The sequence below is a fragment of the Falco biarmicus genome, chromosome 1 (assembly GCF_023638135.1).
Source record: "Falco biarmicus isolate bFalBia1 chromosome 1, bFalBia1.pri, whole genome shotgun sequence".
Lineage (NCBI taxonomy): Eukaryota > Metazoa > Chordata > Aves > Falconiformes > Falconidae > Falco > Falco biarmicus.
The window spans coordinates 50,369,501-50,381,012 of NC_079288.1; positions in this window are offsets into that span (position 1 = coordinate 50,369,501).

The window sequence follows — 11,512 nt, forward strand, 5'->3', positions numbered from 1 at the left end:
GACTGAGCAGCCACAAATTGTAAAAATCTGTTCATTGAGTTGGTGTTCAAGAGAAAAAAAATTGCAGCAGGCACTGACATATGATCATCTTGGTATTTATGTAAAAACAAAGAGCTAATCCTCTCCTAAAACGACAGTGAAAGATTTCCAGGACTTCACATTGTTCTGCTGAGAGCGCAGGCCAGGACTCTCAGCCCCCTGCTGACAGAAGGTACGTTAGTCTGGGCTGAGCTACTTGTGAGAGGAGATGGAAATAGAAGGGTAAAAATATGAATATTTAATGCCGGGAACAGAGCAATAGCTTTTAAGATTATGTAACTTTCTTCCATGATTTGTAGAAATTGCAACAACATGTTTTCAAAGAGCAAAGGCGCTGGCCTGACGGTGTGGGAGAATGAGGGATTTCTGAGTGACACTGCGCTGGAGGGCAGGAATACAAATTGGGGCACAAGAGTGAAATGACAGAAGAGGAAAACTAACATCCAAATCAGTTCAAGCTGTGTTTAAGTACATTTTAAGCAGCCAATATGACCAGGAGCAAAATGTGCTTCACCAGAATTCAGAAGTTTTCCAGTTGATAGTGTAGCTCCAACATTACCTTATGTTCAAATTAATGCAGAATAACTTGAACCGGTTAAGCACATTTATAGCTTCCTTCTTCCCAGATTTAGCTTAAAACAAATATTATTGGCTGCTAAGTCAACATACGATAGACTGTCACATTAAATACAAAAACCAACACAGTACTTAAAAATCACTTTTAAAAAAGGTTTTTTCCTTCGATAAAACAACTACAAGTTTAATTGTGCCAACACTAAAGACTTATATTTTGCGAAAAGTTGTCTAGGTTTATAGGAGCTGATGTTGCTTACGAGACATCTGAACAACATCGCTCAATAAGCAGAAAGTTGTTACTTGGAAGGGACCTTAAGAGATCACCTAGTTCCACCACCCCTAGACCAGGTTGCTCCCAGCCCCGTCCAGCCTGGCCTTGAGCACGCCCAGGGATGGGGCAGCCACAGCTGCTCTGGGCAACCTGTTCCAGTGCCTCAGCACCCTCACAGGGAAGAACTTCTTCCTAATATCTAACCTAAATCTCCCCACTTTCAGTTTAAAGCTGCTCCCCCTTGTCCCATCACTGCAGGCCCCTGTACAACATCCCTCCCCAGCTTTCCTGTAGCCCCTTCAGGCACTGGCAGCTGCTAGAAGGTCTCCCCGGAGCCTTCTCCTCCAGGCTGACCCCCCCAGCTCTCTCGGCCCATCTTCGTAGCAGAGGTGCTCCAGCCCGCCGAGCAGCTTCGTGGCCTCCTCTGGACCCGCTCCAACAGGCCCATGTCCTCCTTACGTTGGGGGCCCCAGAGCTGGACCCAGCGCTCCAGGTGGGGTCTCACCAGAGCAGAGCAGAGGGGGAGAATCATCCCCCCCCCCCAGCTGCCGGCCGCGCTGCTTGTGATGCAGCCCAGGACGGGGTTGGCTTTCTGGGCTGCCAGCGCACGTTGCTGGGTCACGCTGAGCTTCTCCTCCACCAGCACCCCAAGTCTCTCCTCAGGGCAGCTCTCGGTCCGTTCTCCGCTTTGCGCTTGGCATTGCCCCGAGCCACGTGCAGGACCCGGCCCTCGGCCGTGTTGAACGTGACGCGGTTCGCACAGGCCCAGCTCTCCACCCGCAGGGTCCCTCGGGATGGCGTCCCTCCCCTCCCGCGTGCCGACGGCACCGCACAGCTTCGAACCTGCTGAGGGTGCGCCCAGTCCCGGCGTCCCTGTCACCAACAAAGACGCTGAACAGCCCTGGTCCCGGTACCCATCCCCGAGGAGCTCCGCTCGTCACTGCTCCCCACCGGGACACTGAGCCGCTGACCACCATTCTTTGAGCGTGACCATCCAGCCAACTCCTTGTCCACCGTCCATCTGTCGAGTCCACATCTCTCAGTGTAGAGACAAGGATGTCGTGTGGGACAGTGTCAAACGCTTTGCACAGGTCCAGGCAGATGACAGCGGTTGCTCTTTCCCATCTGTCAGCACTGTAACCCCCTCGTAGAAGGCCACCAGATTTGTCAGGCACGATTTGCCCTTGGTGCAGCCATGTTGCCTGTCACCAATCACCTCCTTGTTTTCCATGTGCCTTAGCACAGTTTCCAGGAGGATCTGCTCCAGGATCTTGCCGGGCACGGAGGTGAGACTGACGAGCCTGTAGGTCCCCAGGTCTTCCTTATTTCTCTTTTTAAAAACGAGGGTTACATTTCCCCTTTCCCATCAGTGGGAACTTCACCAGGCTGCCACAGCTTTTCAAATGTGATGATTAGTGGCTCAGCCACTTCATCTGCCAGTTCCCTTGGAGCTGTGTATGGTCCCTTGGACCTCATCAGGTCCCATGGACTTGTGCATCTTCAGGTTTCCTTAGATGGTCTCAAACATGATCTTCTTTTGTAGTAGGTGGTTCTTCATTCTCCCAGTTCCTACCTTTGCCTTCTACATCGGGCAGCATGGCTACAGCACTTGCTGGTGAAGACTGAGGGAAAGAAGTCATTTTGTACCTCAGCCTCCTCCACATCCCTGGTAACTAGGTGTCCTGTTTCCTTCCAGTCTTTTTCCTTTCCAGACATTTTCCCTAGTCTTTCTTTTATTGCTGACATACCTATAGAAGCTTTCCTTGTTGCTCTTGATGTCCCTGGCCAGATTTAATTCTGTTAGGGATTTAGCTTTCCTAACCTGGTCCCTGGCTGCTTAAGACAATTTCTCCATATTCCCCCAGGCTACCTGTCCTTGATTCCCCCCTCCATAGGCTTCCTTCTTCTGTTTGATTTTGCCCAGGAGCAAGCTCCTTGTTCATCCATGCAGGCCTCCTGGCATTTCTGCCCGACATCCTCTTTGTTGGGACACATCACTCCTGAGCTCGGAGGAGGTGATCCTTGAATATCAACCAGCTTGCTTCGGCTTCCCTCCAGGGCTTTAGGATATACCCCCGTGGTACTCTACCAAGCAGATCCCTGAAGAGGCCAGTCTGCTCTCCTGAAGCCCAGGGTAGTGAGCTTGCTGTGCACCCTCCTCGCTGCCCTAAGGATCCTGGACACCATTCCATGGTCAATGCAGCCAAGGCTGCCCTTGAGTTTCTCATGCCCCACCAGCCCCTCCTTGTTGGTGAGAACAAGGCCCAGCATGTCACCTCTCCTCGCTGGCTTGTCTAGCACTTGGAAAAGAAAGTGTTTGTTAGCGCTTTCTGGGAACCTCCTGGGTTGCCTGTGCCCTGCTGTGCTGTCCCTCCAATAGATACTGGGGTGGTTGAAGTCCCCCAGGAGGACCAGGGCTTGAGAATGTGAAGCTGCTCCTATTTGTCTATAGAAGGCCTCATCCACTTGGTCCTCCTGGTCAGGCAGCCTGTAGCAGACCCCCACTACACTGTCACCTGTCCCTGCCCTCCCTTTGATCCTGACCCATAAACTCTCAGTGGGCTCCTCACCCACCCCCAGGCGGAGCTCCAAGCCTCCAGCTGGTCACTGACAGAAGGCGACACCCCTTCCTCATCTCTCTGCCTGTCCTTCCCCAAGAGCCTGTATCCTTCCACTCCAACACTCCAGCCATAGGAGCCAGCACTGGTGGCAGCATTTTAAAAAAAGGAGTCATAGTAAACATGTCATGTGTAAGAAAATGTCCAAACAGTTTTTCTTTACAGTCGTCTCACTATCCCTTTTATGTTGATGCACTCACCGTAACACAGTTCACTTCGTATGAAGTCTTCGGTTCGGCAGCACACGCTCCAACTGAGACTGTTCAGGAGACATCTTCATGAAATTAGATTTTGATTTTAAAGTGGGTGGGGTGGTTTTTGAATAAAAAATTTTAAGAATACTACTATAAGAGTAGAACTGCTTTATGCTCTCAATATGCAGGCATTTCTTGAATCTAGGGGCTTAGTTGTCGTAGGCTACGTCAAAATATCTGCAGCTATCCAAGAGAGATAATTGCACTCATGTTTCTGGCATATTACCCTCTTGTTTTAGTGCGGATTCCCTTTTTTTCTTTTTGTTTTAGCCCCAGAAAGAGCTTCCTCATTTTCTCCTGTTTCTGAAGCCAAGTCAACAACATTAAAAGGGTTTTTTTAATAGGTATTATCCTTAGTGGACCTTGATTTTAGCTAACAGTGAGTCAGAACTGGTACTGCTACTTCCCCCAAGAGCTTATTCCTATGGTCTCCATTTATTTATTGAGACCAGACATTTAACAGCTGTGTCTACACCAGTTTGTAGTTCAGATCAGCAGCTCTCCCAACAGAGCACAGCGCTGCCGTGGAGCCCACAAACAGGATTCCTTCGGGGTGTAACTAAAGCTGGAGCAGCTCTCCAGAAGCACACCCCAGACACTCGAGCCACTAGAGGAGCATGTGGGACCCAACCAGAGCCAGTCCAACACCTCAAAAATAAATTCATGTGGACATGAGGTTCTCAGGACCTGCACGCTGGTGCTACAGCTCTGCTCCTACTGCAGAGCACTAATTGCTAGCATGGGCATTACCTTCCAACAAACCCTCTCACACAGCTCCTGATTTGTAATCAGCAACCAGTTCCCATCCAAACAGCAGCAGCAGCAAAACAGAATCTGCCTGATACCACTACTCAGGCTTTGCCAGAAAAAAAAGTTCAGATGCCTTCAACTCTCTTTCAGCATGCTTATGGAGAGGTTCTTCTGATCGGCTCATGGAATCCACTTTAAAAGAAATACAAATCTCTCACTATCAGTTTGGCCAACATTTTCTACCTGAATCATTTAAAAAAAAAAATCATTAAATCCTGTAATTAAATAGGCAAAATAACCAGATTATAACAATAAAACCTCCAAACTTGCCAGTAATTACTTGGGTCACTCTGACCAAAAAACTCTTAATTACTTAAAGGGTAATATCCAAACATACTGATCACAGAATCTTCAGTAAACGTGGAAATATTATTTTCTTTCCATCTCCTGCCATTTTATCTATAGCCTTGATCCCTGACATTGTGCAAAGATAACCACGCCGTGTGATAATGCTTAGTATTCGATGATGATACATGATGTTTATGATCTGTATAATATACACCAGCTTTTTCAAACTTCATCTAAAAATGGCATCCACAATTTTTCAAACACCTTTTCAAGCAGCAGTGCAGGTTTATAGATACAAGAGATGTTTTAACATAAAAGCTGTTCCAGATCCCTTCTGAGATCGTCTGACAAACTAGGTGTCACCAAAAAGTCAGCAGCCAGTACAGGCTCTTGTTCCTTGTTCCGATTGCCAACTGGCCCAGCAGCTGTAGCGGTACTTCAGAGGAAAGAAATGGTGCATTGTGCTACCACGAGTACACGCTGCCGAGAGGAAATGCTGCAGCACTCTGTGTGACTGCAGTTGCCTAAGAACCAATGGCTTTATGCCCACGTATACTGCATTGCTCTAGCCTGGATGAGATGTAAGAGTCCGTAAAATCATAACTAAGATAGGACAGAATCTCTGCACCAACCAGAGATGGCAGAAATCATTAATCACAGAGGCTGGCGCTCAACACTCAAGAACTTGGCAGCACAGAAGGATCCAGCAGTGTTTCTAAACCACACACTGCACAGGACAACTGAGATTTGGCCAAAGGCGTCCTCCAGCTCACCTCTGTCCTCACACCTGCCTTGCTTAGATCCAGCTTCAACTGTCCGATCCCTACTCAGGCTGATTTTGTCCCAGCCCTACGTGGTAGCAATAGTTTTGGTGAAAGGTAAGCTGATCTGTTTGTCTTCTGCATCTCTGTGCTGCTGGAATCTATGCTGTACTTTTTGCCACCTCTCACACAGGGACAGCACAACCTCAAGTCTAAACACTGAATACTCCAAGGTACTACATAAAAATGAGAAGACATCATTCAGCCCAGAGTGAGAGATTTATCATCAGTGTTGCTAAAATTATTTCCACCCTGAGTCTAGACTGAAAATAATATTCTAGACCTGGTGCAATTAGGTAAGTTTCAAGTTGTTTTCAATTCCTTATTTTTTCAGACACAAAGCTTTTAATGCCACAAACCTTATCTGGCCTGGGTTCCTTCATGCCTGCAAAACAGGCACATCCTAAGAAGCTTCACAGTTTAAACAGGACCATGAATCTTGTTGCCTGGAAGCTAGGAGAGGCCATAGTACATGGACAGCAAAAAACCATGGAAGGTCTATGTGAGCTGGATCAGAAATGACATATGAAATTCAAAGAAAGACAGGTGCAATGAATTTGGGGCTTTTTCTGTCCAAGAGATCATAATTTTAAGTCCTACAGTGGTTAGTATGGGGCATTTCATCATCCCCACCAACTAAGCAGAGGAGTAAGCTTTCTTTAATGAAGCCTTTCGTCTGGCTGCCCTGTAATTGGGGATATGACCAACCATGTTAGCTCTAACTCGCATGAACTTCTCTTACCTAGGGTGGGTCACTTGATGGGAAGATGAATGGAATGCCCCTAGGTCCTCCTCCTCCTCCTGTCTGGCTCCTCACGTCAGCCAGCCAGATGCCTGAGATGCAGGTTTCACAGGGTGCTTACAGCGCGCTATTCGAGAGCGCTTTGTTCTTTTAATTTAAAACAGGAAACATGGAATGTAGAAGATCCAAAAACTTCAAAGGCAGTTTCCATTGCTGAAGGAGTTGCATTTCAACTCAAGTTCATCCTCTAGAGATTAAATATTCAAATCTGGCAGCGTGGGAAGATGCTCACACCTTTGAGAGGACTGACGATTTCCAAGGGATAGAGGGATTCAGATTAGGTGGCTGTAAATATCAGTGTGGTAAACTGAGCAGTACAACCATTCCTAAATGGGAGTTTTATTTTAAGCTCCTCAGTTTGAAATGAATTTCTAATAATACCACAGCTTTGGAAATACACAAACAATATAAACCATGTTTCTTTTACCCTGATCTAGAGATCCGAGTACTACATTCCCCTCTCTTTTCAAACTGTCATTTGCTTTTGTTTCCTCATATATTTCATTGCCAATTTTAAATTTTCACATTATAGTTTGGAAAAAGGAAGAACTCAAAAGCTGCAGACTAGACAGGGCTCCAAAAACGTGCCTTCAGACAGTTTGCTACTACTTGTCTGCTTTGGTGTTCCTCCTGTCAGTTCTCAGTTGACAGGAGTGAATGTTTCAATTAACTAGAACACATATTTTCCTAGACAAACAAGTTTTATAGAAACATGTTATGTTGATGTCCCCAGAGGAAAAGTTTCTTGATTTTTTCTGTTGGTGTTTCTATTGCCCATTTAGCACATGCTTTAGGCGTGCACTGGATGCTGTCTTTACCATTCTGCTGACTACTCCCCCCACTTCAAATACTCCAATTTCATCCAAAACAACACAGTAACGTGATGTCCCTTGTGTCCACCCTTTGGTCTCACACACATTTTTACATTTCACAGGCAGTCATTTACCAGAACCAGCTCTTGAGACCTCACCATTTTATCATTGCTGGCCATATGGCAGAACAGGGACAACGCAGGGCAGAGGAGCAATAAGATGGAGGAATGCTCCATGTGAGATACCACTAATGTGCCCATCTGTTAGTATAACTAAATGGGATATGGCTCCACTAAGCCCACAAGTCTCCAATTTGAGTTGAAAAATTCAAGATTACAGCCTATATTTTAAAAGGCTCAAACTACATACTCATTTCTAGACATACACATTCACATCTTGAAACACTTCGGGTTTTACATATTTAAAAAAAAAAGACTTGACAACTACATAATCTTTCTGTTTTCCTCTATTTGCTTCCCTCATTTTCTCTTTTCTTTGACACTCACATTTCAGTTTCCTTATGTTTCGCTTCCTCCTTAGTTCTGTTCCCTATGTTTTTCTTTTTATGTTTTATCATTCTTGTCCCTATTTTTCCTGTATTTTTATCTTGCTCATCTTTCCCCATTTGCAGACTTCACTTAAAACTGTCATAGCCAGCATCTCTCTCTCTCCCTTCGCCCCAAGATCTGAGTTGGCAGGCTAGAGTTTTTGTCACACCACTCTACAGATAAAAGATATACAGGAGATGCATAAGCAAATACGGAGCCCTCAGAAAAATTCATTTGTTTGTCTGCTTCAACATGAAAGATCTAATTCCTGTCTACCCACAGTCCACAAATGACTCAAATGGTCAAACAGCAATAGGATCAGGGCCTTTAAACACAGCCTGGTCTACCACCAATTTCACAAACAACTGAGCAACAAACGCTGCCTAATTCAATACTCATCAAGCATTCCCATTTGTGCTTTCTGTCAAAAGATAGTATTTTCTTTAAAAAAATCATACATATTCTTAGGAAATGTAGTGTGTAAAGGCAAGTTTGAAAATATTCCTCATTACAAAACACGGTTGATAAAGGGTTTTATAAATCTGCGTAGAATTTGGAAGTTACTTTTGGTGACAAGCCTCTAGACAGATTCACCTCTGCACAGAAACCATCATCCCAGCAGATGCCTGTTTCATAAAGCTCTGTATAAATAAGAATTTGAGGCTGCAAATGAACCTACATTCCAAACTTAACAACAGTGGCTGATACTTTTTCTGGTACTAGCAACACAGCGCAGCTGGGAGAGCACGGTCTGTCAGGGTATGTTAGGAATAATATATAAACCACGTCTAAAACAATCTAGTGCACACTGCTCGCTAATTCGTAATATGCGGTGACAGCGTAAGCAATAAAAGCTCCAGAGCCAGCGTATGATGTGACTGCATACTGGGTATACAACTGGTGCTAGTGAAATTTAACTATTCTAGTGACACGATACATCAAACTGAAAAAAACCAGGGACATCCAGCACTTCTCCGAGACTTGGCTCCTGCATAGTGTTAAACCAACATAACTTAATTCAAAAGGATAAGCAACTATTAAGGAGGACATAAACTGTGTCCAAAGCAACAAAGCCACAGATAAGACATCCTCATCTTTGCAGAACAAAAAGCAGTAAAAAAAAGCAAACAAAATCCATACAACAATCCAAACCAACAGAACTCTAACTCAAATCCCCGTATCTTTTATCTCCCTGTTTCATTTCACCTTAATAATACTGTTAACAATTGCAGGTGACCTCCTCTCCTTGCAAATGCATTCCCACCCATACACAGCCCAAGCTCTGTGTATACCATACTCACAGACTGTATGGCTGCATTTACCCAGTGAGAAAGATAAATACGACTTGCCAGTTTTGTTTTTATTTTTGCTTGTTCTATTCAAGCATTTTGCTCTTGCTTGTTGTTCTATGAACAGAACAAAACACCAACTACTGTACTTTATCACAGCTTGAACAAAGCTGACAATAGATGAGCGTTGCTGCTTATCCTTTCCAGGCTGAAGGATCATCGGATCAGGGAAAGTAAGATAGAATTAGACAGAGGTTCAAAGTCCAAAAAAGCAGGACATGTGACTAGTGCTGTATCCTGAGTGCCTGAGGCAAAGAAGCCTTTCCTGCTCACAACTGGACTAATACTCTGTACAGCTAACCGGAGCCACCATGTATCACACAAAGGCAGTTAAACCTGACAGTAAAAGGAGCAGAAGCTCTTCCACAGGCGTAAGGAGTGCACCAGAGAAGGGGAAAAAAAAAAAAAAGAATGAGCCTAGTATCAGCGTATTCTGATTTGCTCTTGGGAAATCCACACAATACCCCCTTTATGAACTCTGATTTATCAGATAGCACAATGCAGACAAAATTGTTCTGACAGGAAGACAAGAGTTCCTTTAATCTTCGACTCTCCAAACAAATTATGCTCTCTAATTAATACCTGAATCCAGTTATTTATGCAAACTGGAGCTTAAATCTGAATCACAGAAGCGCCCTCTTCCCATACACCCAGCTAGAACGAGCACACGCAGACATACCTCCAGCATCAGCCCTTCCCTCTGACCTGGCCAGTCACAGCACCCCCAACAGACCCTATATAAAAGGCTATCTCTCTCCATGGCTGTGCTCTAAAAATTCAGAATATTGCCCATAAAGATTATTCTTCCTATAACTTTGGTTTTTGGTAAAAGCAACACGGGTGAGACGAAAGACGCTGCTTCACAGGCTTGAGAATGTAAGAATTGTTCTTTTAGCTGTGTGATAAACAGGAAGAAATTATCTCAGTCATAAAAGAAATGAAGCGACAGTAGTAATTCCTCACACTAAACCAAAATTCACCTTGCCTACATTTTAGGACACTTCCCTGTACTCAGGTATGAGGTACAGAGACAGCTGACTGAAGTTCATGCGGTATTTTTCCTTTCCAAGAGGGATGGCTATTTCAACTTGCTCGTCTTACAAAACCTACTTTCAGTGTAATCCTTGTCTCTCTGCCAGCTTAGGATGCAAATTTTGCACTACGCTTGGAAAGCACCACAGGTTTTCGAGAGCTGCTCCCATTCGGAAGCCTGCTATAGGATGCGGCACGTCTTCTGACGTCTGTGTTTAGTAGCAAGAACATCTCCCTGCCTAAGTTTCCACCTCCCATCTTAGGCATTTTCCAGCATCCACCCAATGTGCATTAAACAGTGAGCAATTGAGAGCTCAAGCAAATGATATGGAGGAATGGATAATTAGCCCCTAGGAAACACATCCAGCCACAGTTATACTCCATGAAGGTTAGAGGCCCAATTCCTCCTCATTTAAATCTGATATCGAAGGAACTTTTAGAGCTTTACCCAAGCTACTAATTTGCAATTTTACTGCAAACAATTTACAATTAAATGAAGTGAAAGCTAGAAGCAAAGAGTACATTAATGACTTAATTTTCCTTTTGCATTTCTCTTCATTTTATCTTCTAGTGAAGACCAATCTTTAAAAATTGGATAATTGGCCAGTAAATAAATACAAACCTTTTTTCTTTTAATTATTACTGCATAAAAGCTGAATTGCTGGTCTTCTGCTGAGAACAGTCCTGTATGACCGACCCCCAGCAACAGAAATTGGGAAAACATCACTATTTCTCAGACTGAAAATTCCTGCTCTAACGAAGCAGTATGCAAAGGATCACCACATTTAAATATCACCGAGTCCAACCTCCCTGTGACAGGCAGGGACATCTTCCACTAGGCAAGGTTGCTCAAAGCCCCATCAACCTGAGCCTGAACACTTCAAATGAAGGGACATCCACAACTTCGCCAGGCAACCTGTTCCAGTGCCTCACCACCCTCATCATAAACAATTTTCTCCTTTAGGTCCAATCTAAATCTACTCTCCTTCAGTTTAAAACTGTTGTCCCTTGTCCTGTCGCTACAGGCCTTGGTAAAAAGCCTCTCTCCATCTTTCTTATAAGCCCCCTTTATATATCTCACTGAAAAATGCTAGGAGGAATACGCTAAGGGAATGCAGACCGGGAAAATATCCTGAGTGTCTAAGAGAGACGGCAAATGCCACTCTGGGACTTAGGAAGGCAGCAATCTCAACTAGAGATAAAAAGAAGGAAAAAAGGTGTGTCTTGAAAAAGGTAAGCAAATATATCAGAGAGCAATTAAAGGACATATTTCTCTATCATCTTGTATTCTG